The sequence below is a fragment of the Rattus rattus genome, chromosome 2, assembly GCF_011064425.1.
Source record: "Rattus rattus isolate New Zealand chromosome 2, Rrattus_CSIRO_v1, whole genome shotgun sequence".
Lineage (NCBI taxonomy): Eukaryota > Metazoa > Chordata > Mammalia > Rodentia > Muridae > Rattus > Rattus rattus.
Genome location: NC_046155.1, coordinates 220626544 through 220650022, shown reverse-complemented (window position 1 = coordinate 220650022; position 23479 = coordinate 220626544).

Below are 23479 nucleotides of genomic sequence, written 5' to 3'. Positions count from 1 at the left end.
CAGTTGGCACAGAGACAATATCCAAGTTAACAAAATCAGATACGAAAAGGGAGACATAACAACAGAATCTGAGGAAATTAAAAAAATCATCAGATCCTACTGCAAAAGTCTATATTCAACAAAAATTGAAAATCTGGAGGAAATGATCAATTTTCTAGACAAATATCAGATAGCAAAGTTAAATCAGGATCATATAATCCCTCTAAATAGCTCTATAACTCCTAAAGATATAGAAGCAGCTATTAAAAGTCTCCCAACCAAACAAAGCCCAGGACCAGATGGTTTTAGTGTAGAATTCTATCAGACCTTCATAGAAGACCTAATACCAATACTCTCCAAACTATTCCACAAAATAGAAACAGAAGGAACACTACCCAGTTCCTTGTATGAAGGAACAATTATGCTTACACCTAAACCACACATAGATCCAACAAAGAAAGAGAACTTCAGACCAATTTCCCTTATGAACATTGATGCAAAAATTACTCAATAAAATTCTCAAAATCTGATCAAAGAACACATCAAAAAGTCATCCATCATCATCAAGTAGGCTTCATCGCAGGGATGCCGAGATGATTCAACATACGGAAAACCATCAACGTGATCCATTATATAAACAAACTGAAAGAAAAAAACCACATGATCATTTCATTAGATGCTGAGAAAGCATTTGACACAATTCAACACTGTTAAAGGTCTTGGAAGGATCAGGAATTCAAGCCCCATACCTAAACATAGTAAAAGTAATATATGGCAAGCCAGTAGCCAACATCAAACTAAGTGGAGAGAAACTTATAGCAAACTGTGGGCCTCGGTGCCGGAGGCTTTCTACAGAGATTTCAGGTCTGGTTGGATTTGCAAGTCCAGGAGAAAGGAAAAGAACTTGGGCAGATGTTGTTCTGCTTCCGTTTCAGGCCAGGATTAGCCAGCAGGAGACATACTAGCCAGTGAGGGGTGCAGGTGGTGATTTTGGGAGAGTAGATCTCTTCTGCAAGTGGCAGTGTTACAGTTCTTGTGACAGAAGCTCTCAGATGATAGAATGATCCTTGCACACCTTTAATTCTGAAAATGACCCTTAAATGCAGTCTTTTTTTTCATCTTTATTAAATTTGGTATTTCTTATTTACATTTCAAATGTTATTCCCTTCCCCTGTTTCCAGGCCAACATCCCTCTAGCCCCTCCCCCTCCCCTTCTATATGGGTGTTCCCCTCCCCATCCTTCCCCCATTATCACCCTAACTCCCAAGAACCCCATTCACTGGGGGTCCAGCCTTGGCAGGACCAAGGGCTTCCCCTTCCATTGGTGCCCTTACTAGGCTATTCATTGCTACCTACGCAGTTGGAGCCCAGGGTCAGTCCATGCATAGTCTTTGGGTAGTGGCTTAGTCCCTGGAGCACAGTGGGACATCTCATCTACATATTTTGGGGCATGTTCCTGTCTCTAGGACTGATCTATCTTGAGCCTATGTGACCTGCGGTTATGCCCTCAATGGTGGAGGAGGGGCTTGGGGCACTGCTCTATATGACTTGGTCTGTCTCAAACCTCTCTACAGGGGTTTGTGGGGGACTGCAGCTAGCGAGACCCTGGTATAGGAGGCTGAGAATATGCCTGCCATCCCTATTTGGGTTTCCAGAGATTCGACCAGTCTCAACCAGGATTCAGGGTACCTTGGACAACCAGCCACCCCACAACTTCTCCTTTTCCTATAAAAAGTGAGAGGTATCATCAGAAAAACTGTCTCTTATGTTGGGAACAGTTTGATACTGAACCAATACCTGATTGGTAGGATTGGTAGTGAACTTAGCAATGTTACTCATCTGCTGCTCTAGAAACTGAATGAGACAGTGCGTCAAGAGAATTAAGGCTCTAATGGCAAGTATGGGGGTCAAGGAATGGAAGAATCCAGTCTATCAAGGGGGAAGAGTACCAAGGGGAAAGAGTGTTGGGAGTAGAGCATGCCCAGAGCTTTCCCAGGATGCTCTTTGAGCATCTGTATATCTTGTTCTACCAGCCCAGATTCATTGACATAGAAGCAACATTCCTCCCCCAGTAAAATGCAAGTCCCTCTCTGTTCAGAAGTCTGTAAGTCAATGGCTCTTTGCTTTTGGAGAGCAAATCCTGCTAAAGAGGTTATCTGGCATTGAAGAGACACAAGGTTCTCTGTAGTGGAAGCCATTGCCTGGTCAATCTTGTCCTGTAAGTCGGTAGCCAGATGTTGTGTTTTGACAAGGGCTACTCTAACGGTTCCTGTTTTATGCAGTGAGACAGCAAGGCCTAGTCCAATGACTAGAGGCATGAAGATCTCTCTCTACTTCTGGCTTCCTCCTATCTGCAAGGTGAGTTCTTCAGGTTTCTAAAGATAAACCTGTGGGACAATTATTACAGGGGTGCAGGAACCTTGAAAAGGGGGGTTATTATAAGCATCTGTAGTGCCTTTGCACAAGAGGAGGGCAGGAGGGTAAACACATACTGATTTGGTGATGGTGATATCACTGACACGTAGAATGGGGTATTGAGGAGATCTCTATGAGCCAAAGAGGTGGGGGTAGGTAAAAAAATAGGAATGTTCTGTCCTTTCCTTGTGGGTAAGGGTTCATGGAGGTTATAGAGGGAAATGCTAATGGGGATGGCTGCTAATAATGGTCAGGAGAGCAAAGTACAACAAAAGCATTGGGAAGATTTGGGGTGAGTGGTTAAGGGAAGGAGGTCAGCTGCATATTGGATGTACTGTAGCCAGGGGAGGGTTGCTCAGAGTTCCTTCCAAGACTCATTTTCCTGTTGGATCATGTTAGCATAAGAAAAAACTGATGTGGAGGAAGGAGATATGCAGGTCAGCTACGACGTATTTGGCATAGCCATCACTCAGATTTGCCTACATTCATCCCATGGATTGTTAATGGAAAGCTGAAAATGAGTTTTAAGGTTTTCGAGCATAGTGCCACCTTGGTTGGCAGATTCTCTTTTGCAGTTCCAATGTCTGCAACCTCTGTATGTGGAGACCTCCTGGAGACACTCACCTGTGTTTCTGTAAGGAATGCAAAGGAAAGAACTGGGGATAGTGGAGATGGAGTGTGGGTGTAGAGGGATCTCAATCCTGGTATGACATCCTTCAAGTGGACAGTGCGGGGTTCCTATAACTTTGTTGTATCTGTTGTAGCTTTCCCTAGCATAGAATCTCTAGTGCTATGGGTTGGGAATGCTTTGAAGAGGCTGGACAGTAGCAGAGTTAGCATGAAGAATGACAATAATAGCCATAAAAACAGAGGAGAGGGGAGCTTATTGAGGATACATGGCCTGGGCAGCTGTTACCAGGTCATGAATGTCCTTCCAGGAGGTCTTGCTGTCCCTCTGGATGTGATGTTTTCCCACCTACTCATCTTCTTAGGTCTTCAGTCTGCCAGTGAGAGGCAGGCCATCTTCTTGGTTGGTGGGGTAGTGTCAGACATTTTTGGTGGGAACCCACATAGGCTTAAGCTGGTTGTGTGGGAAAATGCAAACAAAAGAAAGAGATCTTTACCAATAGTACGACTGCTAGAAGTCTAATATCCAATATGTACAAAGAACTCAAAAAGTTAGACTAGAGAATCAAATAATCGTATTAAAAATGGGGTCCAGAGCTAAACAAAGAATTCTCAACTGAGGAATATTGAATCATTTAGAAGTACCTAAAGAAATGTTCAACATGCTTAGTCCTCAAGGAATGCAAATCAAAACAATCCTGAGATTTCACCTCATACCAGTCAGAATGGTTAAGGTCAAAAACTCAGGTGACAACAGATGCTGGCTTAGATGTGGTGAAAGAGGAATACTTTTCCATTGTTGGTGGGATTCCAAGCTGGTACAAATACTCTGAAAATCAGTCTGGTGATTCCTCAGAATATTGGACAGTGTACTACCTGAAGACCACTCCTGGGCATATATATCCAAATGATGCTCCAACATACAACAAAGACACATGCTCCAATACGTTCATAGCAGCTTTATTTATAATAGTCAGAAGCTGGAAAGAACCCAGATACCCTTCAACAGAAAAATGGATACAGAAAATGTGGTACATCTACACAAAAACAGTGACTTCATGAAGTTCACAGGCAATTGGGTAGAACTAGAAAATATTATCATGAATAAGGTAACCCAATCACACAAAAAACAAACAAACAAACAAACAAACAAACAAAACACTGAAGGAATGGCCGTTCAGAGCCTGCACCACCTAGGGATCCAGCCTATACATATTACAGAATATTGATGAAGCCAAGAAGTACATGCTGATAGGAGCCTGATATAGCTGTCTCCTGAAAGGCTCAGACAGAGTGTGACAAATCCAGAGGTGGATGCTAGAAGCTAACCATTGACCTGAGAACAGGATCCCCACTGGCAGGTTTCAAGAAAGGATTGAAGGAGCTGAAGGGGCTTGCAACCCCATAAGAACAACAGTACCAACCAACCAGAGCTCCCAGGGACTAAACTCCTATCCAAAGAGTTCACATGAACAGACCCATGTCTCCAGCTGCATATTTAGCAGAGGATGACTATGTTGGACACCAATGGGAGGAGAAGTCCTTGATCCTGCTGAAACTGGACACTGCCCTCCACCCATGTAGGGGAATGTTATAGCAGGGAGGTGGGAAGGGATGGGGTTCGAGAGGGGGAACACTTATAGAAGAGGAGGCAGGGGGATGGCATAGCGTGCTTATGGATGGGAAACCAGGAAAGGTAATAACATTTGAAATGTAAATAAAAATATCCAATTAAAAGAAAAAAGAAAAAAAGGGGCTGGGTTGCTAGTACACTGACAGGACTCCCAGAACCTGGGGCAGCTTGTACTGCTTTGAGAAATATTCACTCCGTGTATATCAGTTCCCATTAAGGTGATTTACTAGTTTTCCTCTCACTTTAATAGCACTCTACATGCAAGATCTCATTTAAGTAATTTCATGTTTACTTATGTTTAATAATATTCTGTTTATGATTATGGCTTAACTTTTATGTGATTTTATAAACCAAGTCAATATTTGTAAAGTACACCAAAGGAAAAAAATCTTTACATAAATCAAAATAAATATATCAAATAAAAATTAATATTAACATAGTTTGACTGTTCGTATGAAGATATATTTAGTTGGGATTTTACCTGCCATCAAACATGTTTTGTTTTTATATAAGTGATCTTACTTTACATGAAATGTTAAACCTTATGAGAGACACTTGATATCACACTCTATCTAGTGAGAATATTTTTTTCTTTTCAAACCCTTCCCCAAATCCTTGGTAAAAGTAACACATAAAATACAGGAAGTAGATATTACCATATTTCTATTCTATTTTCCTCCAGTTTTGTTATCTAATTTTCTTTAGGTTGCTCTTTAGACGTTGTGGAAACATCACTGAAGCAGATACTATTTGCCTTTCACAGACATCCTTAAAACAAGGTCATTATCCCAAATGCTTAAATAAGGACAAGCATAAGACAGTGTGAGAATCCTTGCACTTTTGGAAGAAATCCTGGGATATAGAGATTTTTTGTTGCTGCTGTCCCTCACAATTCCTATGATGAAATCCTGTTTGTCAATAATATCTGATAATGAGAACTTAGGAGATGATGATGGAATGTTCCCTAAAGAAACTACTCCAAAATTCTTAGAGATCTTTGTTATACATTGTTCTGTGTCATGGGGATAAAACAAAAAATAGTAATCTGAAGGAGAGTGTTTACCAAAACTTGATTAGCATCATACTCTATATTCTGATTGTCAGTCTCCATGGTCATGAGAAAGCACTGTAAACTCTTTATAAATCAAGCACATAATCTTATGTTATGGAAAACTGGACGGAGACCATGGAGAGAAACATAGATAAAAACATGAATGATCATTGTCTTAGGTCCAAGGAAAATGTCCTCATAAAGTAAAGCCTTCTTTATTGGATTTAATATGTGGAAGCATTCCAAAATTAATTTGTGTTCTCTGCCATTACCCCTTTATTTCTACCAAAGTTACTTAAGCCTCAAACTCCTCTGTAGAAGGAATTAATCATTCTAGCTACACCGTCTAAACGACATACAATCCAAGTGTTTTATTTACAAGTTGTAAACCTAGACTGGGCAGATTTTAGAGCTATTTTACCTTCTGTGCCAGTCATAGGTCCCTGGTTACTTGCTCTTTCTCCTGGTCACGTGCTCATGGTCCATCTCCCCTCTTGGCAGCTGCCTCCTCACTTAGGTTCCTTTCTTCTCCTCTGGATTCTCCCTGTAACCCACAGCCAGGTAACTGAAAACCAGCCAACCTCTATCTACTGTCCAATCATATTCTTTAGCTTTTATTGAGCGATCAACTTGGGGAGTAAGTTTACATAACATCATTTGATATGCATGAGGATCACCTCCTCCCCAAGGATCTACTTGAGGTAATGGAAAAGGAAAACCAGATCTTGGGGCCAGTATTTAGAATTTGAATATACATCCCTATACTCATTTCATCTATCTTTCTTTCCCATATTTCTGAAGCCCCAAGTATATGTTCAAGGTTTTTTAACCTTCACTGCTTTTCTCACTACTATATGTGCCCAAATATAACTAATTTTGCGTGGAGCTATCATGCCTTAGATCAACTTTAGTTTGATAATTTATGTATGGTAAATTGTAGTACAGTTGACTCTTGATACATTTGAGAGGATTTGAATTCAGGATTGTGGGACTTGAGCAGGAAATCACACAGTGTGAATGAGTTTTCTCTTCACTGTTAGTATTCTAGCCTGAACCACAAATGAGGTAGTATATTGAAGAATGTCCTTGTCAATGTTCCCTGTATGGGTATTAACTGTCTAAGAGGATAAATCATAGAAAAAAATGACTTTAGTTGGAGAAATGCCCAATGTAAGGAATAAAATATTTAGTAGTCCTCTATCATTTGAAGGATTCAGTATTGCTCTTGATACTTGATAAAAGAATTTCTCATTCTTCTTCATACCAAACCATAGCTCTTTTGTTTGCTTCAGGCTAAGAAATTCTAACAATACTTGTCAAATGAGTATTAAAATATTTTAAGGGGAAGATTTAATACTTTACTGCACTGTATTTTTCAAAATTCTAACAATGAAGAAAATGATTTTATTGGGAATTTATAAGCCTTGCTCCCCTATAAAATTAATCGAAACTGATCATCATGATTTCTATCTTGTCAGTGCTTTTGCTCTTTGAGTGGCATACATATTTTAGACATAAATTGTTCCAATTAAAGGGTAGAAGAAAAACAATAGTTTAAGCCACAACAGGCAAACTATATCAAAATACTGCAAGAGAACTACTCTGCTAGGAATTGTCTAAATATGAACAAATATTGCCTGTGAGACTATTCCTTCCTGAAATCTAGGTCATCTATATTTAGATACACAAATGGAACTTTAATAGTATGATAGCACTCTATGATTTGGAATCTATGTAAGTCTTGGGTTTTTTTCTACCTTTAATACAGGGCATGATAATGTGCTAAAGCCAATGAACTCAGTGATTCAGAAAAATTCAATATGTTAAAATATGAATAAATTTTATAATAATTTTCTTAATTATAAATAAGTTGTTTTTTTCTAAAATGTAGCTATACTAAAATACCTGCAATTATCATGAACAACACTAGCTACATGCATATAGTTACTCTAGTAAAAGAAGTCTGAATTAGATCATTAGACCCTCCTAGAAAAACAATTTATTAAAAAAAAAAAAAGATCTAGGACATTCGATTAAATGTTTGCAATTTCTAGAATATAGTGAATTTATTTACACTACCCATTCCAGAATATCTAGACCAGATTATTCTCAAGGAGGATTTGGCTAAAAAATTTCATTTGCTTATTGATACACTTTCAAATTGAAATCATATGAACTCACTCTGTAGACATACAAGAATGTCTGAGATTCCTGGAAAATCTCCCCGATAGTCTGTAAATAACTGTAGTCTTCCTTTTATTACTGTTAAAAAGCTCTTCCAAAGAAGATGGAAAATTGAAATAGAATCTTTGTCATTATTCTATCCACATGTTGGCAAAATGTAATTGTTAGAAAATAATTGTTAGAAAATTGTTCTGTCCCATTGGCCAAGAAAACACTTTGATCCTGGAACACACTAATAATTATTAGTGTTTTTGTTGAGTCTTATGGCAGTGAATTTTGGAAAGAGTCATGGGAAGAACATTTTGGTATTTACTCATATGTTAGTAAAATTGAAAATATTATTCAGTGTTGACATAACATAGAAACAAGATTCCTATTTCCAAAAAATAGAGTCTCTTTTTACTTTAACTTTTAACATGATAATATAATTTTCTCTTTCTGGAGCCCTTTAATGTGATAGAAGTCATTAAATGTTAACATTGTTTAGTCTCCAGACAGGATGATGTCTAATTTTCTCTTTGCTTCTGCAGATGCTCATTAAGTATATTTTACTCACTCAATAATTTTCATTGTTAAATATGTACAATATGGATATGAGAGATCTTCCTAACTGAAACGAGTAATCAAATGACTTCCAATGGAAAATATTCACTTTCAAAAAATAAAATTTGCTATAAATGAGAAGCAGACTGACTGTAGGAAAAATTTGCTTACAAATGTACTCACATAGAAAAGAAAGAGTATGAAAGGAAGCAAGTCTAGAAGAAAGAAGTAAACTAGAAAATTCCCTATTATTCTTGGCTCAATATGATTAATAGGTAACAATTGAAAACTAACTTCTAATTTTGGGGTTAACAATCATAAATATTTTATTTGCTTGATTGTCTTTTTTATTTAGAATCTCTCTCTTTAGACTCAGTTACCTTTGAACTCATATCAGATCTCTTGCCTCTGTCCCCAAGTTCAAGTTTATAGATATGAACCATTATGTCATCTAGATATAACAATTTAATGATAAAATATTTTGCGTGTCCAGGAGGTGGTGGTACATTGCTTTAATCCCAGCACTCTGGGAGGTAGAGGCATCTCCTGATTTCAAGGCTAGCTATGTCTATGAAGTGAATTGCATGGGCAAACACACACACACACACACACACACACACACACACACACACACAACCCTGACTAGTAAAACCAAATAACAAAAACATCATCATCAACAACAATAATAAAAATAAATAAAACATTTTAAGTAGTATCAACTAGTCTAGCTTTATTTTAATGAGGTAATGTAGTATTGAATACAGCAATATATAAAGTTAAAGGTACTTTATAATTCTGTAAGGGAAAACAAATAAGCAGCACAACAACATCTTAGTTGTAGCATAAATAAAAGTAAAATCATCCATAAAAGTCATTCTTGCTGCCTGGAAATGGCTCAGTGCTCAAGATCTTGGAGGATCACTTGGATCTCTACAAACAATGTAAATGATGTTCTGGGCTGTCAGCCTGCAGTTTTAGACAAAGAAGGAATATATGAGATACCTGAAGCAAGCTGGCAAGCAAGAATAGCTGAATCAGCAAAGTATTTGAGGGAGCAACTTTAAAAAAGGATAAGGTAGAAAAGTGATGAAAAATGTTCCTGATATGAACCTTGACTATCCATGTGATCACACACACACACACACACACACACACACAGAGAGAGAGACAGAGAGAGAGACAGAGACAGAGAGAGACAGAGACAGAGAGAGACAGAGACAGAGAGACAGAGAGAGACAGAGAGAGATTAATAAATGAAAATGAATGAAGGAAAGAATGAGTGAATAAATAAATAAATTAAATAAATAAATAAATAAATAAATAAATAAATAAATAAATAAATAAATAAATGCTTGACTAATGAGTACTGCTTCCTAGTTAAGAATGGTTGGGTCATAGAGACTACTTGGTGGTTAAGAGCACATTTTACTCTTGCTGAAGACTCTTGTTTGATCCTTATCACCCATGTGATATCTCAGATTCTCTTAGGACTTGAGTCTCAGAGGAGACAATGTTATTTTCTAATGCTACTTTGTGAGCTCATCAAATATGTGATACACATACAAATTTACAGGTACCATCCTCATACACATATGATGACAATGTATAAATATTTTAAAATTTTCTTCTTGTCCATTAATAGGAAATGAAAATACATGCCACAGGATGAGAAAAAATATTATCAAAGTATAATATGGAATGCTTGCGTCTAAAATACATAAAGGATAATTATACCTCAATGGTATGAAGAAAAATAAACATAAGAAAATTTGGAAAAAAGTTTCATAAACTGTATAAACTGTAGAAAGATGCTAAAATTATAGTAACTGAGAAAATACAAGTTGAAACTAAAATAAGATTATACTTTATATTCAGTTTAAAAACTAAAATTAAGAAGACCAATCACAAGTAATCAAGAGAATATGGGAAATAAAAATTTCAGTGAACACTGGAACATAAAATAGTACAAATAACTTAAAACATAATGTAGGAATTTGTTTAAAATACATTTAGCATTTCTCACTCCAGTTTGTCCACAGAAACATCAGATTTCCAAATATGGATTTCGATAAAAATGCCCAATGCAATTTTATACAAAGTGACCCAGTCAGAGGTTTCGCATGACCAAATGCTGAATGAATGGATAAAGATGTGAATCATGGAACATTGTTTTGCAATGAACTGTTGTCACTGAGGCATGGAAATGATGTGAACGTATGCTAATGAAAAGAAGCAAGTACACCAGACAATACTGTATAATTCCTTTTCTAAAATATTCCACAAACAGTAAAGATACAGACTTAGAGAGAAGACTGTATACTGTCTGTGTCGAGGTGGTGACTTCAATAAGGAATTGTAGTTTCTTGATAACCCTTGTATCACCGTATGTGTTGCTAAGCATAAATTTTACAGTAGCCTTGTCTTCTGTCCTTCAAGTCAAGCAAAATTCATGAATTCTATCTGTGCTGCACTAAAATTCACGTAAGTTTTATTACTACATTTTACAATGTCTTCTTGTGCTGAGCCAACATTTGCTCTTGTAGATATCTTCAACTGAACTTTTACTTGGCCTCATTTATTTGAGTTTTGCACTTTCATCCTCAAAATAGTGGCCAGAGTAATGCTTTGAACAATATGAGAGAGATCATATCAAAATGAAATTTAAACCCTGCAGTCTGGTACTGCTTTTCTCTTTTACGCTTTCTCCCCATCCTCCTCTCTCCCCCAGCTGTTGGGACTTTTTGTTCAGTCACAAGTATTATCAAGTTACTCTTTCTGCTTAAGTGTGCATTTTTGAATGTAGGAAAGAAAATCACTTTTTCAAATAAACCATTGCAACCACTAAGTCCTGTATCCCTTTCATTGAATTTTCTGCTGTGCACAAACTACCTCATTTAGCCCTGTTCTTCTTATCCTGCTCCACTTTTTCTAATTTTAAGAGCATTTTTCACTCTTTAGGTTGCTGTTTCAAAATTAGTTGTTACTAAGTGAATCGCATGCTTTTATTTGCCAAGCATAAAAGAGATGTAAGTTTCTAGGTCATGTTTCCACAAAAGAAATCGTGTTTTCTCCTTTAACAGTGGGGTTCCATTCCCCAGTTTTTGTTATCTCTTTCAAGCATAATGGCTTGATGACATCTGGCAAATTAGAATTTTTTTTTTTTATTGAACACAGACAATCACAGTGTAGCCAGATAAATAGCAGTGCCCAAAATTTACGTTATATCACAGCATCAACAATGATTAAAAAATAGATTTTGCTATCACAAGGGTTTATGGAAGGTAAGAAATCACACCAAATATCACTTCCTTCACTGATGTATAAGCTCACCCATGTACCTTGGTAACTGTAAAATATTTACATGTTTAATTTTTTTCTGGCTCATGTGTCTTGTTTTTATTATAGTGATTAACAAATGGTACACAAATATGTTTTTTTAATCATTTGACTGTTTCATCTATTTGTATAATACATGTTAGTTGTTTTCCTCTCCTGTCAAGCTCTTCATTCATCTCTCTTGTGCAACATGTATCATACTTTCATTACCTGTGTTTGGGTGCAGCCACTTAATGTGAAGTTCCTATAAGAAGCATGACTGAATGCTAAAGAACAGAATGTGTATGAGTGGCTAACCCATGGAAGAAGGAGACACCCCCTCTCACAGTACCCATTGACTTAATAATCCCTCAAGGTGAGATGAAGGTCCTTTATCATCCACAATTAAATATTATGGACCAATTTTATATTTTGTTTAGAAAACTATAGCTATAGTAATTTCATCAGGGCAACACATATACCACAACCAGAATACATATTTTTGTTGAATATCTGCCCAGCCTCTGGCTCTTAGATTCTGTCCAGACCATCTGCTTTAGTCTTCTCACACATTGGAGTGGAGTTATAAACATACCATGTAGAACTGAGAACTCCGCCATAACTTATACTCTGAAGTTTGGTCAGCCATGGGCTTCTGTTCAAAATAAAAATTTCAGCTTGATTTATTATTATTCAGTGACCAAAGCATGTAACATCTCTAGTCAAAGTGTCTTACTATCAAGTTGGGAACCAAAATAATTTGTATTAGAATATATTGGAAGCCTCTGTGGTCTTCTGGAAGATCAAATTTTAAGGAAATATCCCACACTTGGCCTTGAGATTTTTGTTCAATAGTCCATAGATTATGGGAGCATTTTTACTCATATATATAAAATGTTTGTATGTGTGTTACCTAATTATCTAGTTACCTCTTTCCTACAAGTAACTTTCTAATATTCACATCTTAGAAATTGTTTTCTGGTCAACAAAGTTTGTCCAAGAGCATTTGTATGGCCAGAACTACAGAACTAACTAAGAGAACCTGATGCTCTTCATAGTGCACAAACACAGGTATATATTGGTACACATCCCAACGGTAGCTAGTATGCTAGCAGGTAGTTTTAGGGTTCCATGAGCTTCTTGTCTACTGATGAATGTCTACCCAGAGTTCCTGCCTTATTAAGGGCAAAGTCAGGCAAAATTTCAATGGCCGTACCTTAGCCAGAAAATAGTATTTCATAGCCTTTCTCTGTTGCTTGTCTCATATTTTTCTTACTCTACAAAAAGAGTAGACTTTCATACCTTTTCATAATTTGTAGTTTAGTTTAACATCTTTTATGCTATTTCTCTCTTATTACGTTCCCTCCCTTTTCTTGCTGAGATCTTTTCACCACCAATGTTTCTTCTTCAACTTTCATGTCCATTGTGTCCTATCCTACTACTTAATGCCATTTGGTCTTCCTGCAATGGTTCTCCTCAATTTTTCTTGATATTACTAAAACTCAAAGTTAAGCATGATGCTCCAAAACACTAGAGTTACATTCCAAAAAAAAAAGAAAAAACTTATTTTTGTGGTTTAAGGCCTGTATAACCTTTCCCAGTATAATATTTTCAGTTCCAGCTATTTTTCTTAAAGTGTCATAATTTTACATTTTAGAGCCAAATAAAATACTATTGCAAGTGTATATTATATATTCATTATGCAAATGAACATAGATAAAGATTTTCTAATATACAGAAGACTCTGAATTTGTACAACACTGTGTGATAAATATATTTTGACTCATACCTATAATCTCAACATTTGGTAAATGAAAGAATATCAGGAGTTCACAAACAATCTCAATCACAAAAAGAGGTCAAGCCAGCCTAAACTATCTTAATGAATACTTTATTTTGAGCAGCAACACACTGTGTGTATTTTAAACTCTTTAATCCAACTTCTCATGGAAGAATAGAGTATAGTTAATTGAATGGGGTTCTTAACCTTATAGCCTAATCTTTGTTCCATGTATATTATGGGTGAAGATCCTGAAGTGGAAATAAGTCTGAAAACATAAAAAATTGAAAGTGTAATAATTCATATGATAGCTATTAAATTACTATCAAACAACTTAAAGTAGCACCTATTGATTTAGAAAATATATTAAACCTATTATAATTTAAATTAGTTGGTTTAATTCTATGTAGAATAATTGGGTCTAGGAATTTGCAAATGATATTCTTCCCTTTACGAACCTCTTCTCCATACTATGTACTACCAGTAGAGACTCTAATAAGAAACTGAATCACTTGTTCAAGTGATGATGAATGAATTGGTTTTGTATACTCCTCAAATTTTGATCAATATTATTTCTTCCTATACAACAGAGAGGTCTTGGTTTTAGAGTGCTAGGAAAACATTTCAAATCTGAGATCTGTGTATCAATTGACCCCCTCTCAGAAATCTGGAACACTGCTCTGTGTTTAAAATCATGTTGCTTGTATGCAGAGCTCTCTTAAAGTCCTAGAATTTATTACACTGAGAAGTATACATTGAATGAAAAGGAAGAAAGAAAACTGGGTTTCAAAGATACCGACACCCTTGCTAATTGTGTTGATTTTAAAGCATAGGATTTTTAGATAGTATTGTAAAACAACCTTATTTAAGCAGAATCATGACACAGTGTAGTTGTGCACTGTTGGGTTTCAATTTGACATGATGAAAACCATTTCTGATCTAATTAATCTGTGCTTGCTGGGCTCTAGCTCTTTTTGAATGGTAAATGGTTCTATTTTAAGTGTTCCTGCCCTCCAGGATACAACACTCTATTTAGATTTACTAATAGTTATGTGAGTATGTTTTGTATTGATCTTTACTTAATCATGGTCATTTTTTAATCTCATACTCCTCATTTCTTTTAAGCTATTGCATCCTTCTTTGGCACTTTGCTTTATAATATGTAATAAAACATATTATATTATTTTGAAGTTGGTTTAAGAAATAGGAAGAGCGTGGTCACCCTTGACTTGTCCCTGACTTTACTGGAATTGTTTTAAGTTTCTCTCCATTTTATTTGATGTTAGCTATTAGTTTGCTCTATATTGTCTTTATTGGGTTTAGATAAACTCCTTGTCTCCATGATCACCCTAAGACTTTTAACGTGAAGGGTGTTGGATTCTTCAAGGGCTTTTTCAGCATCTAATCAGATGATTATATGGCTGTTTTCTTTCAGTTTCTTTACATGGTACATTAGTTTAGTGGATTTTTTTTTATATTGAATCACCCCTGCATCCCTGGAATGAAGCCTATTTGATCATAAGGGATGCTATCTTTGATGTGTTCTTGGATTCAGTAAAAAAATATTTTATTCAGTACTTTTGCATCAATGTTAATAAGGAAAATTGTCATGAAATCTTACTTTATTGAGTCTTTCTGTAGCTTAGGTGTCAGGGAGACGTGGCCTTATAAAATGAGGTTGGCAAAGTTCCTTCTGTTTCTGTTTTTAGGAATAAGTTGAGCACTATTAGTATTAACTCTTCTTCTGATCAAATTCTGCACTAAAACTATCTGGCACTGGACTTTTTTTTATATTTATTTTCATTTTTTGGTTGGGAGACTTTTAATCACTGCTTCTATTTCTTTAGGCTTTATCATACTATTTTGATAGTTTACCTAAAATTGGTTTAACTTGGTAATTGGTATCTGTCTAGAAAATCAATTATTTTGTTAAGATTTTCAAGCTTGCTGACATATAGGCTTTTGAAGTAAGATGGATTTGTTTTCATTTCCTCACCTTCAGTTGTTATGTTCCCTTTTCATATTTAATATTAATTTGGATATTGTCTTTGGGCTTTTTAGTTAGTTTAGCTAAGGGGTTGTTTATTTTGTTGATTTTTTTTCAAATAGCCAGCTTTTGGTTTTCTTGATTCTTTGTATTGTTCTCTTTCTAATTTATTGATTACAGCCTGATTTTGATTATGTCCTGACATGAATTTCTTTCAGATGCACTAGCTTCTTTCTGTTTTAGAGTGTTCAGTGTGCCAGTATGTTGGTAATATGATATCTCTACAATTTCTTTAAATGGCAAGAGGTTATTTCAATATTCTTGCACCTGCTGATTCTTGCTATGATTAGTTTTGGAGAATGTTCCATAAAGTTCTTAGAAGAAACTATATCTTTTGTGTTTGGTTAAAATAGTCTATAGATATTGGTTTCATCCATTTGATTCATAACCTCTGTTAGCTTTATTATTTCTCTGTTTAGTTTCTGCTTTGATGACAAGTGTATTCCACTCCTTGGCATATACCCAAAAGATGCTCCACCATTCCACAAAAACATTCAACTATGTTCATAGCAGCTTTATTTATACTAGGCAGAAACTGGAAACAGTCTAGATGTCTCTAAACTAAAGGATAGGTAATCAAAATGTGGTTTATTATACAATGGAACTCAGTTATTGAATGAAAAGGACATCATACACTTTGCAAGCAAATGCATGCAACTTGGAAATATCATGCTGGTGAAGTAACCAAGACCCCAAAAGATATACATGATATATATCCACCTTTAGTGGATGTTAGTTAAAAATATAGGATTACCATGGTACAATCCACAGGAACAAAGAAGTCAAATATCATGGAGGGCCCACGGAAGGATGGTTGAATCCTTCTCCAGAGAAATAAAATAGTTATTGAAAGTGGACTAAAGGAGGGCACTGAGTGGGAATTGGGAGGGGAATGAGGTAGGATATCAGATGTAGGAAGATGAGGATTAAAAGAATAGAAATCAAAGGTAGGGGGCATCTCTAGTATGTGCCAGAGACCTGGGACTGGGGTCAGGGATGTCCCAGGGTGCTTGATAAATTCTCTAGCTGAGACTCCTATAATTGGAGGATATGGATCCTGAAGTAGCCATGTCCCTGTTTCTAGACAGGACTCCCAAAAGTGGTATCGGGACCTCAACCTACCCACAAAATTTTAGACTCAAATATGTCCTGCCTAAAGGTATGCAGGGAAAAAGAGCAGAGACTGGTTAAATGTCCAACCAATGACTGATCAAAATGGAGACCCATTCCATGGGCAAGAACCAGTTCCTGAAATGAATAATACTCTGTTATACTTGCAGACAGCAGCCTAGTATAACTCTTCTCTGAGAGACTCCATACATCAGCCAATGGAAACAAATACAGAGACCCATAACCAAAATTTAGATTGAGCTTGAAGAATCTTGGGGAAGAGTTGGGGAAGGGTTGAGGGAACTGAAGAACATAGAAAAATCACAAAAGAACCAAGGTAGTCAAATAATGTTGATGTTTGGAGTCTTCCAGAGACTAGACTACCAACCGTAGAGTCAGCATGGACTGGACCTACGCCCCTGCATATCAGCAGTCAAGTGAAACTTGGTTTTCATGAGGGTTCCCAAACAAATGGGACAGGGGCTATCCCAGAATTTGTTGCCAGCTTTGTTTTATGTTTTGCTAACTGAGTCACCTTCTCTGGAATCAGTGAGAGAAGATGCAACTAGTCCTGCAGTGACCGGTGTGTGTGTGTGTGTGTGTGTGTGTGTGTGTGTGTGTGTGTGTGTGTGTGTTATCAATGAAGGAGTTGTCCTTTTAGAGGAGAATTGAGGAGGGAATTGTGGGAGGATCTCTGTGAGGAGATACTGGAAGGAGTTAAGGAGCTGATATTAGGATATAAAATGAATAAATAAATTAAAAAAATGAATTAATTAAATAAAAGAAGTGGGTTTAAAAGTACAATCATCGTGATTCAATATTTTCACTTGGATTTATTCATTATAAGTAGTGGTGAATTTCATTTAAAATTTTAAATACCTAGTCATCTTTTAGAAATTCAAGCAAGGAAGAAGAGGTCATAATTTTGTAATAATATTTACACCTTGCAGTTTCTGCCTGAAACCGGAGATGACCCTGTGCCACAGCTCTCTGCACATGGATCCCACTGGAAGAGAGAAGGAATCTCAGAAGTCCTTACAATCGTGACAGCATTGGTGAGACCACCTCTTCTACTCACATTCCTGTCCCAAGAGGAACCAGTCTGGAGCCCTCAGGAACTGACAGTCTGGAGCAGACACAGGAACTGAGGAGCAGTCTAGGACAGAATTCTTTCGGTTTCTGTCCACATCCTGAGCTGAACCTGAGCTACAGTTCTCTGTACCCAGATACTATGGGGAGAAAGAAGTACTGACATACAGGCTTACAGGAGGGTCAAGCCACCATCAGAGACAGCAGGATCAGCTAACAACAAAAATAAGTAGATGGCAAGGGCAAGAAAGTAAGCAAGATAAAACAAGATCATGTGGAATCATCAGAACCCAGATCCCCCACCATAGCTATCCCTGGATACCCCAACATACCATAAAGCAAGATTTTGAATTAAACTCAAACTCATGATGATGTTAGAGGACTTTAAGAAAGACATAAATAACTTCCTTAGAGAAATTCAGGACAACAGAGGTAAACAGGTAGAAATCCTTAAAGAGGTAATATAAAACTCTCTTAACGAATTATAGGATAACAAAAACAAACAGGTAGTGGAAAAGAACAAAAGTCTTCTAAGATCCAAAAATGAAAATAGACACAATAAAGAAATCACAAAGAAAGACACCCCTGTAGATAGAAAACTTAGGAAAGAGATCAGGAGTCATAGATGTAAGCATCACCAACAGAATACAAGAGCTAGAAGAGAGAATCTCAGGAGCCGAAGATACCACAGAAAACATTTAAAAAACACCAATGAAAATGCAAAAAAATCCAAAAGTTCCTAACCCAAAACATCTAGGAAATCCAGGACACAAGAAGAAGATCAAATATAAGGATAATAGGTATAGAAGAGAGCAAAGATTCCAACTTAAAGGGCCAGTAAACATCTTCAATGAAATTATAGAAGAAAATGTCCCTATCTTAAAGAAAGTGATGCCTATAATCATACAAAAAGCCTACAGAACTCGAATAGGTTGAACAAGAAAAGAAATTCCTCCCCTCACATAAAAGTCAAAACAACAAATGCATAAAACAAAGAAAAATCATTAAAAGCAGTAAGGGAATAAAAGGTCAAGTAACATATAAAAGCAGACCTATCAGAATTACACCCAGATTCTCATGAAACAACGAAAGCCAAAAGATCCTGGGAAGATGAAGCACAAACAAAAGAAAACAGAAATGCCTGCTCATGCTTCTATATCCAGCAAAACACTCAGTTACCAAGACAAAAATTCATATATATCTTTCCACAAATATAACCCTATGGAAGATAACAGATGCAAAACTCCAACACAAGGATGGAATGTACACACTAGAAAAGGCTAGAAAGTAATCTTCTTTCAAGTAACCCAAAAGAAGATAGCTACACAAACATAATTTCATCTTTACCGACAAGCATAAGAGGAAACAATAATCATTGGTTCCTAATATCGCTCAACATTTGCAATCAATTACCAAATAAAGACATATCCTAGCAGAATGGCTATGTAAAGAGGACCCAGCATTTTGCTGCATGCAGGACATACACCTCAGTGACAAACACAGACACTACCTCAGATTAAAAGGCTGGAAAACAATTTTCCAAGCAAATAGTCTCAAGAAACAAGATGGAGTAGCCATTCTAATATCAAATAAAATCTACTTTCAACCAAAAGTTATCAAAAAATGATAAGGAAGGACACTTCATATTCACCAAAGGAAAAATAAACTAAGACAAACACTCACTTCAGAATCTATGTTCTAAATGCAAGGGCATCTACATTCATTAAAAAACAAAACAAAACAAAACAAAAAAAAAAAACCTTACTGAAGCTCAAAGCACACATTGCCCATCACAAAATAATAGTGAAGGACTTCAACACCCTCTCTCATCAGTCGTCTCTCATCAATAGATCATGGAAACAGAAACTAAAAGAAGACACAGAGAAACTAACAGAAGTTATGAACTAAATGGATTTAACAGATATCTACAGAACATTTCATCCTAAAACAAAAGAATATACCTTATTCTCAAAACTTCATGGTACCTTCTTCAAAATTGACCATATAATTGTTCACAAAACAGGCCTCAATAGATACAAGAAGATTAAAATCCCATGCATCATACCAGATCAGCATGGACTAAGACTGCTCTTAGTAACAACAAAAATGATAACAACAACAACAACAGCAAAATGACAGAAAGCCCACTAGCACATGGAAACTAAACAGTGCTCTTCTGAATAATGGCATGTCGAGGAAGAATAAAAGAGAAAAGTGAAAGACTTTTTAGAATTTAATGAAAATGAAGGTAAAACATACCCAAACTTATGGGACACGATGAAAACAGTGCTAAGAGGAAAATTCATAGCTCCAAGAGCCGCCAAAAACAAACTGGAGAGAAAACGCTACCAGCTTGACAGCTCACCTGAAATGTCTAGAATAAAAAGCAGTAAATACACCCAAGAGGAGTAGAAGGCAGGAAATAATCAAATTCAGGGCTTAAATCAACCAATTAGAAACAAAAAGATCTATACAAAGAATCAACAAAACCAGAAGCTTGTTCTCAGAGAAAATCAACAAGATAAATAAACCCTTAGCCAGATTAACCAGAGGGCACAGAGAATGAATCCAAATTAACAAAATCAGGGAGTTGGGGATTTAGCTCAGTAGTAGAACGCTTGCCTAGCAAGCGCAAGGCCCTGGGTTCGGTCCCCAGCTCTGAAAAAAAAAAAAAAGAAAAAAGAAAAAAAAGAAAAGAAAAAGGAGACATGACAACAGAAACTGAGGAAATTGAAAAAAAATCATCAAATCCTGCTACAAAAGCCTATATTGAACAAAACTAGAAAATCTGCATGAAATGGACAATTTTCTAGACAGATACCACATTCCAAAGATAAATTGGGATCAGATAAACCATTTAAACAGACCCATAACTCCTATAGAAATAGACGCATTCATTAAAAGTCTCCCCCCAAAAAAGCTCAGGACCAGATGGTCTTAGTACAGAATTCTGTCAGACCTTCAAAGAAGATCTAATACGAATACTCTTCAAACTATTCCACAAAAAAGAAACAGAAGGAACACTACCCAATTCCTTCTATAAAGATACAATTACACTTATACCTAACCCCACAAAGACCTAATAAAGAAAGAGAACTTGAGACCAATTTCCATTATGAATATTTATGCAAACATAATCAAGAAAATTCTCAAAAACAAACCCAAGAACTCGTCAAAAGGATCATCCATCATAATCAAGTAGGCTTCATCCCAGGGATGCAGGGATGATTCAATATATGGAGATCCACTATCACAATCCACTATGTAAACAACCTAAAAAAACTCTACATGATCATATTATTACATGCTGAGAAAGCATTTGACAAAACTCAACACCCCTTTATGTTAAAAGTCTTGGAAAGATTAGGAGTTCAAGGCCCATACCTAAACATAGTAAAAGCAATATATAGCAAGCCAGTAGCCAGCATCCAACTAAATAGAGAGAAACTTGAAGCAATCCCACAAAAATCAGGAACTAGACAAGGTTACCAATTCCCTCCCCATCTATTCAACATAGTACTCAAAATCCTAGCCAGAGCAACCAGACAACAAAAGGAGTTCAAAGGGATAAAAATCTGAATGGAAGGAGTGAAAATTTCACTATTTGCAGATGATATGATACTATACTTAAGTGAGCCAAAAAACCTCAACCTGAGAACTCTTAAACCTGATAAGCAATTTCAGGAAAGTGGCTGGATATAAAGTTAACTCAAACAAGTTAGTAGCCTTCCTCTACTCAAAGGATAAACAGGTCGAGAAAGAAATTAGGGAAATCATACCCTTCACAATAGGCCTGAATAACATAAAATACCTCGGTGTGGCTCTGAAAAAGCAAGTTGAAGACCTGTATTAGAAGAACTTCAAGCCTCTGAAGAAAGAAATTGAAGAAGATCTTAGATGGAAAGACTTCCCATTCTCATGGATTGGCAGGATTAATATAGTAAAAATGGCCATTTTGCCAAAAACAATGTACACATTCAGTACAATCCTCATCAAAACTCCAACTCAGTTCTTCATAGAGTTAGAAAGATTAATTTGCAAATTCATTTGGAATAAGAAAACCCATGGTAGCAAAAACAATCCTAAACAATAAAAGAAAGTCTGTTGGAATCACCATCCCTGACCTCAAGTTGTATTACAGACCAATAGTGATAAAAACTGTAAGGCATTGGTACTGAGACAGGCAGGTAGATCAATGGTATAGACTAGAAGACACAGAAATGACACAACTATCTTCACTTGTTTTTGGACAAAGTAGCTAAAACCATCCAGTGGAAAAAGGATAGCATTTTCAAAAAAATGGTGCTGGTTCATCTGGAAGACAGCATATAGAAGAATGCAAATTGAACTATTCTTATCACTCCCTACAAAGTCCAAGTGGATCAAGAACGTCCACATAAAACTAGATAAACTTAAACTTGTAGGAGAAGAAGTGGGGAATAGCTTTGACCACATGGGCACTGGGGAAATTTTCCTGAACAAAACATCAATGGCTTATGCTCAAAGATGAAGAATTGACTAATGGGACTTCACAAAATTGCAAAGCTTCTTTAAGGCAAAGAACACTATCATTAGGAAAAAAACAGCAGCCAACAGGTTGGGAAAAGATCTTTCCCAATCCTACATCTGATAGAAGGCTAATATCCAATATATACACAGAACTCAAGAAGTTAGACTCTAGAGAATCAAATAACTCTATTCAAAATGGGATCAGAGCTAAACAAAGAATTCTGAGCTGAGGAATATCAAATGGATGAGAAGCACCTAAAAGCATCCTTACCCGTCAAGGAAATTAAAATCAAAACAACCCTGAGATTCCACTTCACCCCAGTCAGAATGGCTAAGATCAAAAACGCAGGTGACCATGAATGCTGGCAAGGATATGTAGAAAGAGGAACACTCCTCCATTGTTGGTGGGATTGTAAACTGGTACAATCACTCTGTAATACAATCTGGAGGTTCCTCAGAAAATTGGACATCCCACTACCTGAGGACCCAGCTATACCTCTCCTAGGCATATACCCAAAAGATGCCCCAATATATAAAAAAGACACGTGCTCCACTATGTTCATAGCAGCCTTATCTATAATAGCCAGAAGCTGGAAAGAACCCAGATGTCCTTCAACAGAGGAATGGATACAGAAAATATGGTACATCTATACATTGAGGTACTACTCACCTATCAAAAACAATGATTATATGAAATTCGTGGGCAAATCAAAGGAACTAGAAAATATCATCCTGAGTGAGGTAACCCAATTACAAAAGAACATACATGGTATGCACTAAGTGATAAGTGAATATTAGACCAAAAGCTTGAATTACCCCAGATACAATCCACAGACCATATGAAGGTTAAGATGCAGATGCTTCTTAAAGGGGAACCAAAAATATTCATATCAGGGTATATGGAGACAAATTTGGAGCAGAGACGGAAGGAAAGGTCTTCAAGAGACTGCCCACCTTGGGATCCTGCCCATATACATAGAGACACAAAACCCAGATAATAAGTGCATGGTGACTGGCACCTGATATAGCTGTCTGCTGAGAGGCTCTGCCAGTGCCTGACAAATACAGAGATGGATGCTCACTGCCAACCATTGGGTTGAGGATGGGTTCCCCAATGGAGGAGTTAGAGAAAGGATTGAAAGAGCTAAATGGATTTGCAACCCCATGAGAAAAATAACACCAGCCAAGTAGAGCTCC